The 23,822-nt window shown below is 41.5% G+C and overlaps 1 pseudogene; it reads right to left on the reverse strand.

Annotated features, from left to right (window-relative positions):
• Nucleotides 1-23,245, reverse strand: part of LOC117526612 — a 43,048-nt pseudogene extending 19,803 nt beyond the window's left edge.
• Between the last annotated feature and the right edge of the window lie 577 nt (nt 23,246-23,822).

Below are 23,822 nucleotides of genomic sequence, written 5' to 3' on the forward strand. Positions count from 1 at the left end.
CATAATTGCTGGAAGAGAAGATAGCGCTGCTGATGTTCAGCTGCATGTAGTCACGGTACAGTTTAAACAACCTGGTAGCAGACTATTAAATCTGCGTTTAACAAAAACTTTCAACCTGTGTCACCTCCTGGTTTTACTACTGTGCTGCTGCATGTTGCACCATCTTGATCAACACATACAGGTATGTTTATTTTGTTTGCCACTGGAGGCAGTAGTGCAATCAATACCAGACTGCATAGTGTAAATAAAAGAACCCAGTTTTCAAACAGTTAGCACTGAATCTTATTTCCATGTGCTGAAATTCATCTGCATTTCTTCATCAATGATATAAATGTGAACACAGAATGCCTCAATTGTGAGAAATTTTGGCCACTACCCCTACCTGAAGACCATGTATAGATTAACTTATGGTATATGAATGTATGGATGGAGTTCTCCCATTTAGCGTTATATTTTTCAAGGCTAACTGAGGATACCGCCTATAGGTGGTGCTTCAAGTCACAACTTTTGGCATTTTGGGCTACATTTGACACCCTCCCAGGGCCTGCGCCCTAAATAAGCCTTGCTCTTTTATGCATATTTGGATACACTGGGACAAGTTCTTTCCAAATTTGCATGAATGGCGGTGGCTTAGGGCGCTTTTGCATAGGTGGCGCGCTTTATGATAAGAACGCGATATTTTGGCGATTTTCATTTGGCTATATCTCGGTGCACCTACCATATGGATTTTAGTGAAACTTGTTTTATTATGTTCCCTATATCTCTGCTATTCATAATAAAGATATCAGGAAGGCTTTTTGCCTCATTAACCCTTTACTTGCCTTAGTTTGACATATATCACAATCAAGCTCCACAAACGAAAGTCGCCGCCACCAACCATTAGGGAAAATTACTTTAGTATATTCCAGAGCATTGAGCAAAGACAACTTATTCAAAATAAGAAATAATTTAAAAATAATAAACCTTGCCCTCTTTGCTGAAGTGATGCCACCTGCCAGCTGAGCCATCTATTGAAATGTCAGAGAACTAACATTTTGTCTTTCTTGATTAACTGGAGTGTGATCTGGTGTGAACATTTTCGCACAAGGAGGTTAATGAGACAAAACGCCTTCTTGATATCTTTATCATGAATAGCAGAGATACAGAGGAACATAATAAAACAAGTTTCACTGAAATCCATAGGGGGCGCACCGAGATATGGCCAAATGAAAATCGCCAAAATATCGCGTTCTTAACATAAAGAGCGCCACCTATGCAAAAGCACCCTAACTAAGCCACCACCATTTATGCAAATTTGGAAAGAACTTGTCTCAGTGTATCCAAATATGCATAAATGAACAAGGCTTATTCAGGGCTCACGCCCTGGGAGGGTCCCAAATGTAGCCCAAATGCCAAAAGTTGACTTGAGGGCCACCTATAGGCGACGCCCTCAGTTAGCCTTGAAAAATATAACGCTAAATGGGAGAACTCCATCCATACATTCATATAACTAAGATCAATGAGGCTTACTGAGGGTGCACAAAGATATTCAAAGGTCAAAATCAACATTTTGACTGTGTCACCGTTTTGGCCCCTTTAACCCCTACCATAAAAAGGGCCGTAATTTTCCACCCGAAGGGATCTTTGGATGAAAAAAAAAAACAAAAACAAAAAAAACGGAATTTTTGTCCATTTGGACAATATATCTTCCTCTAAAAAAACTTCAGTGGCCTACTGAAACATGATATATCACCCCCTTCTATGAATCACTCCACAGTTACAGACTATGGCTCTTAAACAGTCTGTAAACATTTATTTCTGCTTTAAAGTTGGACAGTGGAGGGAGGATCACAGTAGAAGCCTGCAGTGTCAGGTGTGACAGGGAGGCAATAGCAAAGGGTTTAAATGATTTGTGGGTCAGTTAACATTTTAAATGTGACTTTACAGTTATTATTTCATCTTTTAAAAACATATGGTTGGTATAACATTTGCGTGGATAAGCACTGATGGAACACACAAAAAAAAACAAAGACTTTAAGATCAGTAAGTATTTTTCAGAGACAAACCTTGTGCTCATTGTGTTTGAGATGGCTCATGGAATCAAAAAAAAAACTCTTCTCAGCAACATAGCAAGCAATTAGCACGTCATATGGAAAGAAACTGATGAAAAGAAAAAGCTGGGGAGGAAAGGTGAAGTCTGAACAAGAGAGAACTGAAACCAGCTCCAACAATAGCAGGCGCTGCTGCTCTTAAAAACATGCCTTCGCCACACGATACAGCAGCACACACCTCAAGTTCTATGGCGAGCTGTAACCATTCAGACAGTCCTGCTAGAAGACTTCAAGACACATATCAGATGCTGAAGCTGTTGAGCAATGCTGTGGGATATTACGATACAGGAAACTGAAAAAATGTGGTGCAAAACTGCATGCAGGGAAGACAAACCCACTGAAACACAAAATCTTTGAAGAGAGACACAAAAGGTCAAGAACTGAATGAGAAAGTGCATTTAAATCTGAATTCACAAAGACGTCATGTCCAGTGATAGGGTATTCTTTTTTACTTGTGGCTATAGTCTCTCCAACTCCCTGATCGTTAGCTATTCAACAATATACTGAGCAAACCTCTCTGACAAACATTGTATAGACATCAAACTTTTCTTTTGGTATATCACTGTGCAGTTTATTACAAATTTAAATATTATGAATTCACTTGAACTGGACCGCGTGCCACTTTTTCTTGTTTATCATGGTTCACTTGGACTAAATGAAATTTTACACCCCTTCAAATAAACAGGGCTACCAGAATAAACAGACCGTGAGCAGACTGAAAAGGAGCAAACATTTATAACACTCTTAAGTGTCCTTTTGCGACGACAACAACAAAAATCTATCATTTCACAAACCAGCTTCCTGCAGGCGGAGCCAGTCATTGTGACATCCTCTGGCTTGTGCAGCAGTCACCAGAGCAGGAAAAGAAATAATGTCATAATTGCTGGAAGAGAAGATAGCGCTGCTGATGTTCAGCTGCATGTAGTCACGGTACAGTTTAAACAACCTGGTAGCAGACTATTAAATCTGCGTTTAACAAAAACTTTCAACCTGTGTCACCTCCTGGTTTTACTACTGTGCTGCTGCATGTTGCACCATCTTGATCAACACATACAGGTATGTTTATTTTGTTTGCCACTGGAGGCAGTAGTGCAATCAATACCAGACTGCATAGTGTAAATAAAAGAACCCAGTTTTCAAACAGTTAGCACTGAATCTTATTTCCATGTGCTGAAATTCATCTGCATTTCTTCATCAATGATATAAATGTGAACACAGAATGCCTCAATTGTGAGAAATTTTGGCCACTACCCCTACCTGAAGACCATGTATAGATTAACATGGCGTGTTTGTGCAAACTGCTGCTGTCACATCTCCAGTAACCATGATGACGTTACTTCCTCTTTCATTTGAAACCTACCGTACCATCACCAGAATTTGTATGAGGATGATGCAAAGCAGTAGCTATTTACTACAGTTGCATCCTGGCTATTAATTCATCAAATTTCAAAACTATTGACCACCAAACATTGCACAACCAAGAGCAAAACCAGTCATTTTTATACACTGTTAAATTTATCAGGTGCACTGTCTTGGCACTAACATGAAAACTCCTGCATATGCATTTTCAGTGCACACTGAATGAATTGCTATCCAAAAATCAATACACATCCAGTCACTGAAAAGCCAATTAATTTATGGTTTGTGTTACACAACAAAAGTCCAAACTCTTTACTACATGGAACAGGAACACTGTTATAGGAGTCATTAAAAAACAAAAAATAAAATAAAAACCCTTTTCACTACCTTTTATTCCCAGTAATGAGGATCAATACCACTTTCAGGGCTCTGAAATAAAAGTGTGAAATCCGAGGAAAATTTGTAGGGGGGTGGGAGTACAGCTCCCCAGGAGCTGCGGTCTAGGGCCCTGTGGGGCCCCAGATTTAAATTTTTATCTAATGATACTTTTTCAGCATCTTCTGGAAGAACAAATCTCAAAATTAGTGTATATTTAAATGGTCCTATATTCAGCCTTTCATTTGAACTGTCAATGATGATGTTGAAATAACAGAATATGACGTAGAAGTAGGACCTGGAATGATTTTCCTTTTAATTGTAAACCAAATTATGCATCAACTCAGAAAAATTAAACTACATGAAATTTATGAAGACTGAAAAGACTGTTACAGCATTTCAAAAACCACAGCTAAAGCTTGTAGAATATTTGGAAAATCATGGTAAAATATCAATAACATACCTTATAGTAAAAAGTCACATATTCTTGTGTAAATTCATGCAGCCTAAATCCATTCAAAGACACAATGTCTTTTTTACAATGAAAGAAGGTATAGATTAGTGAAAAAAGTCACATAATCTTGTCTAAAATCCTGTTTGAACAGCACAATGTTTATTTTCCAGGGAGAGAAAAATTCTTACCGTGTTTTCCTGAGAGGGCACACTTCACTTTTCCCGTTTCTTTTATCTTTCAGGTGTGTTGATGAAGCCAGCGACAATTCCACGGATTCTTGTCCTTTTTTCAGTCTTTCTTGCCATCATCTCTCTGTGCGACGTCGGTCCGTGACACAGACATGTTGCACAATTCTTCTTTTAAAAACTTGAAAGCTCCAAAAGTTTGGGATATCCACATGCTAAGTTTAGCTTAAGTGTCGCACAGGAGCCACACAGCATCGAACAGCAACCAACCAGTCCTGCTTTACGACAACTGTCGTAACAGCTACACTTTGAGTGGCATTTTTCCTCCGTGAAACCCCGTGGATCCGAGGAAACTGATTTGTATCTGTAACACACAGATCAGTGTCCGCGGACTTATAAAACTTAAACACGATGTCGTTAAAAAAGAGAACGCTTTGCGATAAGCATTTTAAAAACTCAGTGATGTTCACGATGAAAGAGTACATCACTAACACCCCACCGCCCCTCCCCATGATGAAATCCGCGGAATCCCACATTTTGAGACACCACTGATTTTAAGGAGGGAGAGGACACGAATCAGTGCACAAGATGCCAAGACATGCTAGGTAAAAATATTTTCAATGTTCCAAAAACTGTTCTCTTGTTAAACATTACTTGTTAAAAATATTTAGTCAAACGTCTACACAATGCTTCCATAAGTAAGTTAGCAAAATTGTAATTCCTGTAGTACATAAAAAAATAAAATAAATTTGCATTTTATTTCTTTCCGAAACATGCTGTCCTTAATAGCATGTCAACTGTTACTGCAAATTTATTTTCTAAAAATATGGCAACACAGCTAGCGCACAACTTCAGCTGTACTAGTCCTCTTCACCTACGTGAGCTAAACCTGCTACTGAGAAATGTAGTACAGTGGTCCCTCATTTATCGCGGGAGTTGCGTTCTAAAATAACCAGCAATAGGCGAAATCCACGAAGTAGTCAGCGTTAGTTTTTACAATTATTATAGATGTTTTAAGGCTGTAAAAACCCCACTCTACACACTTTTCTCAAACAGGCATTAACATTTTCTCACTTCTCTCTCCTGTGTAAACACTCTCAAAGTCCGAACCTTAGTAGAAAATAAGTCCAGTATTATAGAATAAAACCAAAGATCAAAACCTGTTTTCAGGCCCAAACATTTGCTTAAGAAATATAAATAGAACCTTTTACTATAAATAAATATATATAAAATTATGATGGCTTTTAGAACTAATGAATTTAATTTTAACAATCAACCTACGAGGTTGGACACATAAGAAATTGTTAATAGTGACTCACCAGTATTTCACAGTTCATCTGACCGCGCCTCTGCATCCTGGCGCCGCTCCGCTGTAGTGTCTTTTTCCACTGAGTGACACCTCGGTGCAGGTGTCTTTTTCCGAGTGAAGAACATAGTTATGGGTAGTTGTTGGTGCTCTTTTTTCTTCTGGGCGAGAAAATTATAAACAGACACACGCAGAACACAATGCGCGTGTTCTCCCTTGCTCACTGCCTCTGGTGTTACCGTTGCGGGACGGATGCGGGACCAGCAAAGAATCCAAGTCATTAAAAAGATACAAACCTGTCTCAGTGGCCACGGAGCTCTGCAGCTGCGGTTAATGAGACCATGCAGCGCTGCGGATTTTTCTGCAAGAAGTCTATCCTTGCGGGCTGCCGGAGCGCTCCGCATCAAAACAATGAGCGTAGTCTTTGGACCTGTTGCCAGAGTTGGCCGCAGCTCCATACACCAGACAGGGGGGTGGTGTGAGTGGCCCGCTGCGGTGCTTACCGAGTCCACAGGCTCGGTAAGCGCATCGGAGGCAGTGAGAGCAATCGCGGTGATGCCGACCGGTGCCACGACCGGCCTGCCTGATAAGGACGCATGACACAATGCGCTGTAAAAAAATAAAATAAAATTAATAAAAATAAAAGCATGCAAAATTGCACAAAACAATCTGCGAAACTGTGAGGCCGTGAAAGGTGAACTGTGTTATAGCAAGGGACCACTGTACTGTTAAGCGATTAAAAAAATTAATCTAATTCCAATCTTTGTGATTGATTAATCTAATTGTATTTAATCTTGTAGAACTTTAGGGGAAACTGTTCCCCCTCAAATGTGAAAACTACACCATGATGTATAAAAATATGCATATACAAAGCACCTAAACAAAGGTCAGCCTGTTAGCTTTAGTGTGTTTTCCAACTCTGAGATAAATGTGTGTTCAAGTGAAACCAGTCTTGCCCACAATCCAGCTCTTTATCCATTTATGGGTCGGTGGGGCACTGCCAAGATTGTGACATTTGGAGCTTCCCCAATTGGGCAGCGCAGTTTCGTTTGAGGGTGGGTGCTAAAGGGTTAAAACATGATGCATATGACACAATAATCCTACTTCCAGGGACAGCCCTCATATGTCCCCATCAGAAACATGACATTTTCTGAGTTTTTGGGCAAATTACATGGCAAACAAAGTGAAAATGCAAAGAAAAAGTGACAATGCGGTGGAAAGTGGACATGTGTTGCAGTTTGTTTATGACCCGGAGCTCAAACATGTCGAGGCAGTTGTGCAGGCGAGAGACCGTGACTACTCTGTCAAGGTGTGTGGGCTAAAACCTACCGACACGACCTCTCCCATTTGCTTGGTCTTCCCTTCTCCACTGGGAACCAAAAAAACCCACAGTACTTTTCACGAATGCTTCGGTGATTGCAGCTGAAAACTAAACACTACACCATTTTTCCGTGTGAAGCGATTCTGTGTTTATGTCGCGCAACAGCAGGCTGCCCCTGGAAGTGGTCAAATCCTGCGATATCATGCAGGGGTTCAAATGAGACTGCACTGTCCCATTGAGCTTCAAAGCTGCTCTTTGGTAAACATAATGGAGGGCTTGCAGAGTACATTATGGCATCAATATAATACAACAGGTCTATAGAAGGGTTTTTGGCTTGTTTGGATTATGGGAGGTGGATGAGCAGATGCTGACTGGCTCACTCCAAAGTGTTAAAGCTTTCATACAGCAAGTTAACATTAAAAAGATTGGAGAATGCACAAACGAGACATAATTTGATGAAAGGAAAGCTATAAGACTCGAGAGAGAAGTGACTGAGAAGGAAAGCAGAAGTGGAATGCCTATCTCGGCTTTCAGTGCTTACCAGTCGAGTGAGTATAAGAGAAATTGTGGAGAGCTGGGCATGTCCCAACTTGTCCTTTAACACTCCGAAACGGAGGTGTTCCTTTGTCTCGCTTCATCAGTGAATCGGTCGTGACGCGCGAAGCCTCCGCGCGGCTTTCCATGACAAAATCTCTTGTTAAAAGTGAAATCTGCCGGAAAATGGCTGATGTCCAGCTCTTGTGATAACCAGAGAAATTGCACATGACGGTCCCGGCTCCACACAGTGATCCGTTTAGAAATGATGTGGTGGTTTCTGCCTCTCGATGGCGGCTCGGAGCGCGGGGCACCGTGCGCCATTGTGGGCCGTCCTTAAAGCTGTAGTAACACTCCTTATTCTCTGTGAAGCCCGTAAAATTTTCACCGAAAGCCAGATAAATTTTTCGAATGGTTTCCAGCTGCCTGTCTCTAACAGTTTCTGAAAAAATTCTGATAGAAAAAAAGCCCAAATCATTCCGCCATTTCCTCACAATGAAACGACGACGAGAGGGGTGGGCCAGTGCTCACTCAAAGCCTGCCCACAGGTGAATGACGCAACCGACAGGCATGGAAACACTCACGCATGCGCACGAAGGTTCAAGCTTGGCTGACGTAAAAACATATGAATCAAATCCATATATTTTTTTGCATAAAATAAAAAGGTCGGATACTTTTCTCACAGACCTCGTATGTCTCCATCATCCCGAAGATCAGATAAACAAACCACTCTAGTCCTGGAGGGCAGAAGCACACAACTTTTATTTTCAAGCTTGGAATAACATGATAGGTGTGGCAGCGCAAGTGTGTCTAGATGTGACACAGCAACAGACTTCCTACACATGTACACAAAGACGAATTAATGACTCATAATCCACTACCAGTTTATAAAGACAACAGCATGAGAACTTTGGGTTTCGGCACACTAATCCAACAGAGGAACACCAGCACAGACCAAACAAGACACACTGTGCACAGCGCTCACACTCTATTTGAAGAGGGATCGAACATACACACGTGTTTCCACCCAAGTCCAGAGGGGAGCAGGTAGCTGCTTGGATTACCAAGAATGTTACCACGGACAAAGACAAGGCAGCCAAGGATTCAGCAACACACTTTGCCAAATCCATTAAACATACACAAAAATAACAGGAAAACACAAATTATTTAATGCTGCATCAAAAATGTAAAAAATATACTTTTGATCTCCAATTTCAAATGTAATTTTCTGTTGTCCCACTGATGATGGTAATTAAAAACATGGTGACCCAATAGCGACTCATTTTCTTGGAAAATCTGAGTCAAGACTACTGATCGCCAAGAGGCTAATCCACCACAATGTGCTTCACTTACATTACTATATGGAACATCCGTTTCTATAATTACTGCCCAAGTTGACTTATTATTTGAAGAAAAAAAGGTCAATGTGACTAATCTCTAATATGTTTCTCGTTCATCCCAAGATGCATCATGAGGCTAGTTTCCATCACAGGAACTTGTGGGCCATTTTAGGGGGTCTGACACCTTTATGCATGCCTCTGCCATATGGACAACCCATGAAAAGTGATCTTTTGAAGCCTTGTTCAAGTCCAGGCAAGTCCCTGTAGCAAGAGTTGGAGAGTTGGATGTATTTCTGACCGACCCTGTCAGAACGGGCGGGAGCCCGTCACCAGGAGTGGCTGGACCTGCAATGCAAACTCCCAGACAAGGCTTTGGTGTAGGAGAAATCATGGTCTTTATTCCAGGCTTGGTTTCGGTACACATGTAATCAGTCAGCGTGGCAGAGGTACAAACAGGATCAGGCTGAGACGCAGTCACAAACGAGCAGAGTTCAGAGGCACAAGCAAACTCAGACATCCGGGATGAAGCAAAAGGCATGGTCGAGGTAAAATGAGCAAGGATCAGAACACGGCAAGACAAAAACAGGACTATGAAAGGCGCTGGAAAGTGTACTAAGACAACAATCTGGCGGGGAAGTGAAGGACTGTGGGGTTTAAATACATGTGGACTAATTAGTGAGAAGCAAGGGACAGGTGGTGTAAACGAGGTGCACGTGAGGAACAATCTAGAAGGGGGCGTGGCTAGTGAACAAAAATAAAGCACAGACAAGATTGTGAGGAGGGGAGTACACAAACTGAAGTGATGTAATTCACAAAGATACGTGAGCTGGTGCAAGAGTTGGAGTGAAATGGGAACACAGAATCAAAGTGAGGAAAAACATAATGGCAGGTGCAGGGCGTGAAGTGAACATAAATAACTGGCCGTGAGACGAGGAACGAAGACATGATGGGAAGTGCGGAGTGGAAACAAATGGCAAAAACAGAACAGAGCTAAAATGGAAATCAGGGACAGAAAATAATGCAATAGCAAACCAGGCATGATAAACACCAAGACAAAACTGAACTGGAACTAACTAAGAAAACAGAATGGTAAAACAAACCAACAGTAAAACAGACTGTGATAAAACCTGACACCAAAGCACAACAGATAATATAACAAATGAGAAGAACAAAATAAACAAATGGTAAACAATAGAAACACAAACTGGCTGAACAAAATAAGAACAGAACAATGGCAAAAGTATAAAAGTAGCAAAGAGACAAAGTAGCAAAGCAATAATAGAATGCAATAAACCCACGATAAATAACTAGTAAAACAGAGCAGGGGCAGATGGTGGGTAGAAGAAAGAGGAAAAATTAGATTTGAAGCCCAGAGCTGGCCAAAATCGTGACAGGCCCTGAAATGCCGCTGGGTGGGATTCGATGCCGATTGGTCAAATTCATGTATGAGTAGGTGACAACAACACAACCATGATTTGACAAAGTGAAAGTAAGCAGAAACGTGCAGAATAACTGCAATGGAGAGAAAGGCAAAAGATGGACCAAGGAGGACATACAGGCAATGGACGAGGTTCAGCGAGGATTTGAATCCTCGAGCAGGAATGCGAAAATCTATGTTAGCAGACCTGGATACCCAATGTCACAGACTGAGATGACCTCCGTACCAGATTTGTATATTTGCCATGTGCACATGCGCAAAAAGTTGGATGTTTGTTCTGTACCAAGTTTAAAAGACTCCATCTTTGTTGAGTTGCAGACATTGCATTGGGCAGGACGCTGCAATCCAGAAGTCGTCATTGTGGTCAACAATGAATGAAACAGATATTTTAAGACTTTGCATGACCTAGACATCTAGTAGTAAGCCAAATTTTAAAAAGCATAAATTACTCTTGCTTTTGCCTTCTGACCCATGCATGAGTGCTGGATGATAGTGATAGCCGGCAAGCAAAACTTTTTTTTTTTTTATGTTGCTTTGCATCTCAGGTGAAGGTTAGTTTGTTTGCTTGCCATCACTACCATTAGATACTTGCTGTCATGGTGAACCTGGCGCATTTTCACTGTAGGGGAGACACAATACCCGAGAAGGCCAATTAACGGACCACTTCTGTACACAAGCACCCGCGGTGGAAATGGGCCTACTGACTGCAAAATGATATCTTAGCAATGCTGTGTTTATGAATTCATGGACCAAGTTCAACCATTTCCCCAGAAAAGTAGGTCAATGTGACAAATATTCAGTAGGCCTCTTGTCCATCCTAAAATGCATTAGCGACATCAGACTGATGAACATCCCTCAGCCCATTTCAGGGATAATGGGTTTACATCACATGGATGAAGCATCAAAGAGGCTAACTGATGACAATGACTAACACCTTAAAAAAAGGCAGAGACAACATTCATGGTCAAAATGTCAGGTGCAACACTTCTGCATAGTACTGTATGAAGACTACCACAGCTTTTTTTAACATAACCAACTACATACATATGAACCACAGCAGTATGCAACAGTCATCACAGCTCTTTACGATGTGTTCACATTGCTGCAACTGAACAATCTGATTATGTTTCCTCCACTACTAGTCAGTCTAGAACAACAGAATGTGACCCTTAATGCAGATGTGCACCGTGCTGTTTTCTGTCCTCTAGTTTTGTCGTGAGCCACCCAGGCAGTCCCAGACAACCATGTTACTCAGTAGTGAAGAGCAATGCAGAAGAGGGCATATGAAATTTAAATAAAGCCAGAGTCAATGGTTAAGCCTGTCTGGTTAAATTAATAGTGAAATCTATGCTCATAAAGTTACCTCAAATGAGCTGGTAATGTACAGGTACATCGATAAGAAGACTTTCATGTGTTCTTGGGTGTGTAAATGAGGCCTGAAATACACCTCATGATTATGAGTAATTAAACAGTCCAATTTTACTGTCTGTGTTACAAACCAATTTGGGAGTCAGATCAATTTAGAACAATGACCTCATAATTACAAAGCTGAAAACTCATCAACTCTTTTAAACTACGACTCCATCTAGAACATTACAGTTCCAAAAAATAACTAACAACCATATTTACTCCATTAAACACCCCAAGGGCCTGCAATGTTTTGTGAAGGGGGCGTTTATTGACCATCAATGGCATGTGCATGCATGCTGTACACAGTACGGCCTTATGGTGTATATGTACATGCGTACTGCATGCCAGAGAAGCAGCACAGCCTCCAAATTGTTTTTTTGCATCCAGAAGATGGTACACAATTACATAAAATCATGCAATGCTAAAATACCCTCAGCCATATGGGCATTGTGTTCTTTATAATTTATGTTCTTTACAATTTGTTCTTCTAAGTGGCTCGACTACTCTTTTCTACTCTTCTATTTTACTCTTCCTTTTTAAATATTTAGATACCTTACCTTACTGAATTTTCATGTATTGTTATTTACATTAATTAGTAAGATCCTGTCTTGTAAATCAGTCCAGGGGTGTTATCAGGTTACAAAAACAGTTTTCAGTTTTAAGTGTTTATTTCTTGCTCGCTTTTATATAATATATGATAAAGAAGCTATATTCAGCCAAAAACAAAGTGAAGTTAGCAGCTAGCGACACCAGAAAGTGATGTCACCACGCTAACGTCCGGGAGATCATACCATAAAAATAAGAAGAGAATGCTACTTTTTAACCTCTTAAAATACATCCAGTTTAGCCATCTTTGAACTTGTCCAAGGTCTGTGTCCCAAGAATGTTCGCTGTGAATTTGAAGACTCTGGCAGGAACAGGACTGGATTTATGCTGAGCACAGACAGACGAATAGACGGATGCAAAGTCTTCGCAATACCCAATGGCCATATTTGATGGCCTTGGGTAAAAATGGCTCCACACAAATGCTGTTACTCAGCAGCGTTCAAGCTACAAGTTGTGAAAGAAACAGAAGAGAAGAGGAAGCACCATTCTGCTCTAATTTTCCTAGTCGACAGGAAACGCATCCGGGAGTGGTGTAGGAACAACAATAAGCTTACAACCTTGGCCAAAACAGCAAAATGGCTGCCTGGTGGGGGGAGGAAAGTACATTATCAGGACATTGAGAAGAAGTTGATAAAATGGTTCCAGGAAAAGAGAACGGCAGATTTCCACATGAAAGGGAAGGTTCTGAAATATGAGGCACTGTGGCTGCATAAGCAACATGGAAACCAGAACTTCAGAGCCTCGCATGGCAGGTATTTGAAGTTTGTGGATTGACATAACATATCAAGCCGACAATCCACTCATGTTGCTCAGCACCTGAAAGAACTGACAGAAAAAAAAAGGTGGACAAATTTCTGAAGTATGAATTGTTTCCTCTCTTTGCACCCGACCCCCATGGCCCCCTCTGCAGGTGGTGAACCCACAGGATGGCGGGCCCACGTCGCTCTTTCGGGCTGAGCCCGGCCAGGCCCCATGGGCTAAGGCCTGACCACCAGGCGCTCGCGCGCGCGAGCCCCAACCCCTGGCCTGGCTTCAGGGTGGGACCCCGGCTCCACCATACAGGGCGACGTCTCGGTCCTTGATTCTTTACTGGTCATGGAGGTTCTGAACTGCCCTTAGTCTGACCCGTCACATAGGGCCTGTTTGCCTTGGGAGACCCTACAGGGAGCATAAAGCCCCCGACAACATAGCTCCTAGGATCATCCGGGTACGCAAACTTCCCCACCACGGTACGGTAGCAGCTAGAGGGGGAGGTCTGGGCGGCTTTGCTTGAGCTGCTGCCCCCGCGACCTAACTCCGGATAAAGCGGAAGAAAATGGATGGATGGATGGATGAATTATTTCCTCCCCGAGTTGGATGTAGAGGAAAGTGAAGATGACACAGAAACTTCAGCAAAGGAGGACTGTGACAGTCCTGGACACTAGCCACAATGAACTTCAGCTGCTGTTACATGGCACACCGCGCGCTTAACATGGATCGCTTGTGTTTTCTTGTGGCAATGAGGTAGGACTATTTTATTTCATTTTACGCTGTTCTCTCAGGAATTCACATTTTCACTACGAGGTCTGTCAATAAAGTATAGGTCCTTTTTATTTTTTTCAAAAACTATATGGATTTCATTCATATGTTTTTACGTCAGACATGCTTGAACCCTCGTGCGCATGCGTGAGTTTTTCCACACCTGTCGGTGACGTCATTCGCCTGTGAGCACGCCTTGTGGGAGGTGTGGTCCAGCCCCCTCGTCGGAATTCCTTTGTCTGAGAAGTTGCTGAGAGACTGGCGCTTTGTTTGATCAAAATTTTTTCAAAACCTGTGAGGCACATCGAAGTGGACACGATTCGAAAAATTCAGCTGGTTGTCTGTGAAAATTTTAACGGCTGATGAGGGATTTTGAGGTGATACTATCGCTTTAAGGACTTCCCATGGAGCGGGACATCGCGCAGCGCTCCCAGGCGCCGTCGTCAGCCTGTTTTAAGCTGAAAACCTCCACATTTCAGGCTCTATTGATCCAGGACTTCGTGAGAGAACAGAGAAGTTTCAGAAGAAGTCGGTTTCAGCATTTTATCCGGATATTCCACTGTTAAAGGAGATTTTTTTAATGAAAGACGTGCGAACGGATTGTCGCGGCGGACACGCCGCCACTGGAAAAACACCTCTGTTGGAAGCCTTAAGGACAAGTTGGAACATGCCCAGCTGTTAAACAATTTCTCAGATACTCACTCCACTGAAAGCCATCAAAAGCCGCCTGGATTTTACAAACGGTTATCAACATGGAGGTGTTTTTCCTGTGGCGGAGCGTCGCAGTGGCTGCGAGCCGACGCTGCAATCCGTCCGCACGTCTTTCATTAAAAAAATCTCCTTTAACAGTGGAATATCCGGATAAAATGCTGAAACCGACTTCTTCTGAAACTTCTCTGTTCTCTCACGATGTCCTGGATCAATAGAGCCTGAAATGTGGAGGTTTTCAGCTTGAAACAGGCTGACGACGGCGCCTGGGAGCGCTGCGCGACGTCCTGCTCCGTGGGAAGTCCTTAAAGCGACAGTATCACCTCAAAATCTCTCATCAGCCGTTAAAATTTTCATCGAAAACCAGCTGAATTTTTCGAACCGTGTCCACTTCGATGTGCCTCACAGGTTTTGAAAAAATTTTGATCAAACAAAGCGCCAGTCTCTCAGCAACTTCTCAAAGGAATTCCGACGAGGGGCTGGACGACTCCTCCCACAAGGCGTGCTCACAGGCGAATGACGTCACCGACAGGCGTGGAAAAACTCATGCATGCGCACGAGGGTTCAAGCATGTCTGACATAAAAACATATGAATCAAATCCATATAGTTTTTGAAAAAAATAAAAAGGACCTATACTTTATTGACAGACCTCGTACATCCAATGTGCTGAAAAAAAATCAGGGGGGGGGGGGGGGGGGGAGCTTTTATTAGAAGGGAGATTTGATCAGGTGCTGCTTATTTTTCTTTCATGACCTCATCATTTCAGCCCAACCCAATCTGGTTCAGTTTCAGTCAGTTACGGGTTTACTGTTGAGAGAAATGCCTGCAGGCCATGTTGGTGCTGCAACACATATAAACAGAACCTGTCAAACTAAACAAGGAAGAAAAGTGCATCAATGCGTGGGCGTGGCATTAGCACATGCACAATGGATGGTAACTACCTGTCAAAAACAACTGCCAGTCTTTCCTCTTCATATTAAAATAAATAAAAGAAACGTCAACTTAAATGGAAGTCCTGACTTCAGTTTATAGCCCAACAAGCTAAAAACGAAACAGTCGCTGAACCTTCAATATCTCTGCACCAAGGTATTGTTGGTTTTTAGGGAGAGGGCTTAAAAAAATAATGAAATGATTTTCATGAAACCTGGTGAGAAGGTTGAAGTCACTGTGGAAGTGAAGTCACTGTTTGGGGGAAAAAATAAATTCCCAGGAAATTAAACCTTTTTTACACTCACAAAAGAAGGCATGTTTATATAACAGGTTTTCAAACTATGTGCAAAGGCTGGCATGGTTTTAGAATCCACAATGGTGAAGGTGTTCTTGGCAAACGATTACTGAAGCAGGTGATTTCACACAATCAGGACTTTAAGTTGCGGGGAGGAGCTCAACAGTTCCAAAAAACACCTGCTGAAGTGATCTTTTGCAAAGAAAATCTACACTGTCTCAGTGCTTGATGCCATCTGATCCAAGGGGTGGACTCAGAACGTTTAAAGATTTTTAATATTGCAGTATATTGTTTTATTAATCACTTTCACAATATATAGTAAAAACAGGTAATTGATGCATAAAAAGCTGTGAAGAGAGGAATTATTTAAGCATTGTTTTATATTAGAGTTCAATATGAGTAGTTGGCTTTGACAGAAAGTGTGTCAATCTATATTATAACAGCCAAGTGTGTGTGTGTGCATGTGTATGGCTTCGATCATGCAAAAACCAAGGAGAGCTGACATTTGCCATATAACATGCTTATGTATTTTGGGTCAAGGATGAGTGCCGCGAAAACGGAAAGTTGATAGGACAAATATTTTTGGAGAAATTTCAGCTAACCAACAAACAATGGAGGCAGTGCTGCAATGCACCATGGGAGTTCAGGGTTTTGAGGTTTTTGATGTTATTGTGGTTTGTGTTAGTTTAATAGTGTTGTTAGTGTTATTGATTTATTGTGTTTTTGTAGCTCAATTCGATTAGTTAGTTTAGATAAGTCCCATATTGCTATTACCATGAGTGACTTAAGTTTCATGTTGGAACCATGAGTGAAATGTTTAGTGGTTTCAATATCTTCAGCCACTGTCTTTGTTTGTCAAATTAAAATTACCTGCTTACAGCAGCTGTGTGTCTACTACTGTGTAACTACTTTCTGGACTCACGCCATTCCAGCAGGGGGCGGTAAGTCATCTTTATATTAAAAGTGTGAGTGATTTTAAGTTCAATGTAAGTACATAATATAATTTTAATTATGTTAAAAATACATGGATGACACAAGAAAGTGAAAACACTTTCATTGTGGTCCATTTAAAAATCAAATGACAAAATATAAGCAGAAATAAAATAATAGTGTATATAATTAAGCCTCGGGATCCCCCAGTTAGAGGTTGATTGATGTGGCCCGGGAAAGGGAAGTCTGGGGTCCACTGCTAGAACTGTTGCCCCTGCGTATCAGGCTGGATGGTCAAGAATTGCAGGATACAAATGCACAGCTCAAACAAACAGCTCTGGTTTTTAGAAAGCTTTACAGATGTGGTTAGCAGAGGTCAGTACACGAGTAGGCAGTCCAGAAAAAGCAGCAGTACAAAAAACATCAAGCAAACAGTGCGGTCGAGGCAACACGCTGGAGGTCAGGTACACACAGTGATGCAGGCAGGACAAAGAACGCACGAACAGAGCTGGAATGAAGGCACAAGGCATGACAAACTGGCAAGGGACAAGCACACCCAGTGAGCTTATATAACCCCAGGTGACAATCAGCAAATGAGAAACAGGTGTGCATGGAAAGTACTAGAACAAGGGTGTGGCCAGAAAGAGAGAGAAACACCCATCACCAAGAACCACGAGAAAGACAAGAGAAGCAGAGACAGGCAGACCCAAGCAGAAAAACCCAGCAAGAGAATGAACAAACCAAAACCAAAGAAATGCAAAAATAACCAACAGATCACAAGAACAAAATAAAACAAAAACAAACAAAACCCTGACACCGTGACCCGATCCCGAATAAGCAGTTGAAGATGAGTGAGTGAGTGTCTATAACAACAAGAACCTAAACAATCTATAAATATATTAAGACAGAAAGTTAACATTTAAAAAATTACATAATTAACAGGAAATAAAAGGGTAGAGTTCTTCTAAAAATAGTTGAGGTCTAAGGTTCTAAAAATATTCTGGCCTCACACATCATTCCAACTCTTTATACAAGCTTTGTTTAATTTATTACCCCCCTTACCACAAAAACGTCAACTACCTATTTTATAAACACTACCCAATTTAGAGTCCGTGGATCCCCATGGGCAACACAGTATAAAAGTAAAGTACCCCCCCCTTCCTGTTAGTCAACAATTTGGAAAGTACAGAATGCCAGAGGGGTGACTGCTGCAGATTAGCCTATACTCACCCAGCACATATGACTACTGCATGCTAATCTAGTTACTCTAATCTTGGCGTTCAAACACTGCAGTACTGGAAATACAGATCAACCTCGTCACCTTTCAAGAAACAGACTCATTACTGTACAGCAACAATGATAAAAATTCCTGTCATCAAAATGAAAGATGCAGGTTAGTGCAGTTTTCCAGGAAGGTTTTGGAGCAAGGACAATTAATGAGGAATTTTCTGCTCAGCTAAGGGGTAAATCTCATTATGTAATGTCCAGTCATGGACCGGGTGTATTCAAAAGGACTCAAGTCTGAGGTCACATGTTGTGTTGAGATTCTTACTCAACAATACATGCAGTACCTTTCCATTTTCAGGTCCAAAAACCATTCACAAAAAGTACAGTGTGTATAGTATACCTCACTTAATCTGTGTTAAGAGCAGAGTGTTGGTCCTTCTTTCTTATTATGTAATATCACTTGTGATGTTTTGCTTCCTGTAACATTATAAATGTCAAGACACAATGTAATTGTTGTATGATAAACGTCTCCTTTTTCACAGAACTCTGGCCAGAACAAAAACAGGTATAACTTGATTTTGACAGTAAGAGGATTACAAACAAAAAAAAACTGGTGTGCAACAACAAATACAGTGGGAATTTGGGGATTTTTGTTTGTGGGGGGGGAGCAATATCTTTTGTGTGTAAGATTAATGTGGCACTTATGCTGGAAATGAATACTGGTTCATGAATTTCTGTAACAGAATATGACACCAAAAAGATAAGTGAGGGAAAAAGCAGTGCAAGTTGAAGTAAACGTACTATGCTACAGGTACTTTGCTACAGCTTCACAAGTATCGCAATATAAATCATCATATATAATTCATACTTAACCAAAACAAATTTTATTTTATGTTTTGGTTGTTTAAATATTTACCACAGAGGTTAATATAAGTACTAGAGTCTGCAGTCGCACTGAGATGTGTCCTGGCAAGGAGGTGTGGCCACCATTTTAGATCAGGGCAACTCAGTGGGCAGCGCACACTGACGCTCAATGAGCCTCGTCAAGAAACAGGTGGAAAATGCTGGAAAGCTGAGGATGTTGGCAAAGCCACAAACGGAGGAAGAAGGGAGACAACATTTGCTTCCATAATTAAGCAGCTTTGGCTATTATTGTTACTTTTTCCATGACTTTTGGGTTTTAAACTGGTGTAAAGCATCATGCCTGTATATGAAATCTGACAATGTACACGACCTTGAATGGCATTTGATTCAAAGCTGAATTTATTCAGTATTACACAAAAATAGATTTAATTATGGCGGACCATGTGGAATTAATTAATGCACTCTGTGTGCCCATCTGCATTGTGTGGCTCATTTATGCTGCACAGTGGAGAACTTTTAATTAAGTTAATAAATTATATATATATATATATATATATATATATATATATATATATATATATATATATATATATATATATAGTAATGGATTGATGAGCTGATGTAGCGCTGAATATAGCAACAGCAGCTGCACATCTCAACTCAGCAGATAAGATGCTGATTTATCGCAGCTGGGTCATTCTATGTCAATTCAACAACTATTTGAGGGGCCTCAAATATTTCTCAGATTTATATCTCAGATTTTCTTTAAATTTTAATCAAATATTCCCAGACTATTCAGAACAACAAATCTGAAGTTTGAGGCCTGTAGGTCAAGTAGTTTCTGATGAGCAATGCAATGAATGGGGTACTGCATGTCTGGACATGTTCAAAGCTGCTGCTGTCAGTCTGGTTGGAGTAAGAATGGCTGCACATCTTCCTCCCTGTTCTTTTTGGTCTGATGAAAGTGAATGTCATCACACTTCTTTCTGCAGGTGAATATTTTGATGATCTACATTACAAATTTCTTTAAACAGACCAATAAACACTGAATACAGTTTTTCCTATTGGTATTGATCAGTCTTGTCAGAGTCATGTAATGCTTTGGAATAACAGTTTTCAATTTCATGGTTTCTTGTAGGAAACAAGGGGTCAAGCCCATCACAGACTTAGATGATGCAAGAGGAGAACTTCTGCTTTGCAGAACAGGCACATCACACAACATCACACTCATCATGCAGGTGGATATAAGCCTAGTAACTGTGGAAACCTTGGTGAATCCCCCAGGCAGATCTATGTGCAAGCATTCTGGGGTGTGCCATGAATCATATGAATGCAGTGTGTGCACACAATTAAAATGAAATTGTCATTTCAGCACTAGATATACATTCGCGAGTGCACAAATTAGCCATAATTGGATGCTTAAATTAACCAGGAAGGAGTCTCATAAAGACTGCCATATAACACATAACACATAAAGTAGATATCAATACCCTCAAAATGGAATCAGTTTGAAGAGTTTTATTTACTGCCCACATGAGCTTTTCTTCTAATAAAATTTGACTACAAAATGCTTTTTTCAGATATCAGAGGTTTCTCCCACAATATCTGTTTACCACAGATATGCCAAATTTACATATTTCATAGCCAATATAGCTGGCATTAAGGAGCCAAGAAATGGAAAGGCTTCTTTGAGTGTAAAGGTATGCTTCAGTGTCTCAAACACGGATGCTTGCGATAGTCAATGTAATATTTTCCATAGTTTGAGCATACATAAACTTCACAATTTAGTGTCAATGTCTGTTGACTATAGTCCAAGTCTGGGTGTCCATGACAAGTGCCACAGAAAATTTCAGGCCTCTAAGTCCATTATTTGCTGAGATATTCTACCTTGAACATGGCTCCAGAAATGAAGGCCATAATTTTTGGCTAAGAAAACGGCAGACCCCATGCATACTAAATTGGCCATATCTCAGTTTGGCCTACAGGCCTCAAACTTCAGATTTGTTGTTCTGAATAGTCTGGGAATATTTGATTAAAATTTTAAGAAAATCTGAGATGAAGTGCATGAGGCCCTCATTGAAGTGACATGGAATGACCCAGCTGGAACAGATCAGATCCGCGTAACTTTCAACACTAATATTTCTGAATGTGTGGGTGCCAGAATAAGTTTAATACTTTCCTTACATAATTTAATGTAAATTAATGTTACTGTCTCGATATCCACATCAGAACAGCATTTTAATACGTATTTTGTGAGCTTTTTTCCATGTGTGTTCACTCTCGTATCCGCTTTGAAAATGCATTAACATCCAGGCACTTCGTTAATATTTTGCCCGGTTAGGAGGTGTCTTCATGTCGCTGTCCATAAAAGGACATTCACATTTAGTAAGCAGCATTGGGAGTGTGGCCTGTACCCATACAAACCTCTATTACATATTTCATGAAATGGCATCTCATGCATGCATATACAATATGCCATATCATGCATGTATGCATGCATGTTCACATACATTGACCACAGTGGTGGAAGTCGTTAGCACACCTGTCTTGCAAACAGAAGGTTCCCAGTTCAAGGCCACCCATGCCTCATTTTCATTATACATACGCAGTTGTTTAAGGAAAGGCTTCCAGTGTTAAATTTGGGCCAAATCAACACGCGATCCATGCAGGAGCAACCCTGAACAAAAAACGGGGGCAAATGGACAAATGCATGATATGACCATAATGTAGTTAGTCTGGCTGCCATCATTCACTACTGTAGTTAATGCCTGAATTAGCCACGTTTTATATAATGGCAGCAATCACAGCGATGAACAATCTCTCAACTCAGTTATCTGTATCAAGTATTTGCATCAGAATTCTCCCTATCAGTATATTGGGTATTTTAGGATAAGAAAGCAGATGATGGAGCCACTAGGCAGGAGAAGAGGGAGACCAAAGAGAAGGTTGATGGATGTGGTGAGGAAGGACATGCAGGTGAGGTGGAGTGACAGAAGAAAATATTTGAGCCGCTGTGGAAACCCCTAATGGGAGCAGATGGGAAAAAAGCAAGAGGGAACACGCTTCCATTGAATTTGGCACTACTGAGCTTCAAAATGTAGATCAGTAGTAGCGTCATTTATGTCCTATTTAACCACAAAAATACCTATGCATTGTTTCGGGTAGTGGTGTGGTTGATAAACAGTGCAGGTTACAATGTTGTGAAAGCAGTGGGGTAAAACCTCAATTTTAAATATACATTCCTGATATAGATTTCCAGACATTGAAGTATAAATAACCAGTCATCTGTCTCCTGCAGGTGCAGAGCAGGTGGCTTTGTGGGACAGGAGATGAACTAATACATAGACCAAGGTTGGATTTCAGTGTGCTTCAGGCTACCTGTGTGTGCTGTTGGAAAATGCACCTCATCTGTATCATCCCAGTTCACCCAACTGGAAACAGTAAGCGACGATAGACTGGTGTGTCACATACATTCATCCAGATCATGCTTCACCATCTGGGTATAACCAGCCTCATGGGCCTCCAGGCCTATACAGGACCTCTTCTTTATCTTAATCTTTGTGATCAGCCTATAACTGTACAAACTATTCCTGCTTTTCTCTGCTGACTGTTTTGAATTGATTCCTTTTCCTTCCTGTAAAGCCAAATTTCAATCAACCTCGTCAATTTTTGAAATGCTGAACTGCAGCAGACTGACCAGTGAAACCAGCTGAACGAGACAAAGTGAAGAACAGGTCAATGACATGCAGCAAACGCATTAAACCAGGACGCAATCAACTCGCTGCCACTCATCAGATCAGACTCTATGCCTCAGTTCTGCCTCATCACATAGACAAAAAAAATTCTCTTTTGGCAAACCCTGGCTTCGTCATATCCACTCTTCTGTGCTGTGTTCTTTTTTCTGTGAAAGTATTCCGTCACCCCAGAACAGTGGAGCCGGCTTCATGCAGGCTGACTGCTTACCCCGCTCTCTAGTGAGGAGAGTCCATGATCAGCAGTCTCCTTGTTTCCACCTTCATCCGCTGAAGTCATCCACTCACCCAGGCTATGGCTGGCGTGTCCGATCACGTACACATGCACACGTAGGTGTACCCTTCAAAAGGCAAAGCTGGTGCTGAGACAGTCCAAAGGCTGAGTCCCTGGAAGTGGTCAAAGCGGCAGTGTGGCAGGTGGAGATGTATCACTCAGGTTAAAACGCCACACTTCCTGCCCGGCTCCTCCAGCCGCCAGAATGCATCACTGTGACACACAAACACGAGCACGGGCTGCAACTCTCACCCACAGTTTTCTCGCTAACTGGTTCGCCGGCTGACTTACATTCACCCAGTGAAGGAGAACAGACCAGGCAACAGTTGTTGAATTCATGGCCCCTCCTCCCCCCCCCCCCCCTTTTGGTTGGTTACTTAGCAACTGCCTTCATTGGGCAGGGCCTGTGAGAGTGCTCACATTGCTCCACACTCTTCTCTTGGCTGCCGCCCACTCAGGCTATATTTGCATAACAAGCCCTGCCTACATCAGTGTCTCAGCGCTGTGGAAGAGGCCAGCAGCTGTAGGCTGTGAAGAGGGGGGAGGAAAGTGAGTGTTGTCATAAAAAAAAAAAGTTTCTCTTTAGTGATACAGCAGATTATGCAAGACTGTAATTTATTTAATTTATACAGCACTAAATCACAACAAGGTTGCCTCAAGGCGCTTCAAACAAATAAGGTCTAACCTTACCAACCCCCAGAGCAACAGTGGTAAGGAGAAACTCCCTCTGAGGAAGAAACCTCAAGCAGACCAGACTCAAAGGGGTGACCCTCTGCTTGGGCTATGCTACAGACACAAATTACAAAACAATTCACAAAACTATCATACAGGAAATGTTGCCAGTGCACAGGACGGTTTCCAGAACAGATACTACACCCATCCCTGGATGGAGCCGCACCTCGAAA

Source organism: Thalassophryne amazonica, chromosome 15 (genome assembly GCF_902500255.1).
Source record: "Thalassophryne amazonica chromosome 15, fThaAma1.1, whole genome shotgun sequence".
Lineage (NCBI taxonomy): Eukaryota > Metazoa > Chordata > Actinopteri > Batrachoidiformes > Batrachoididae > Thalassophryne > Thalassophryne amazonica.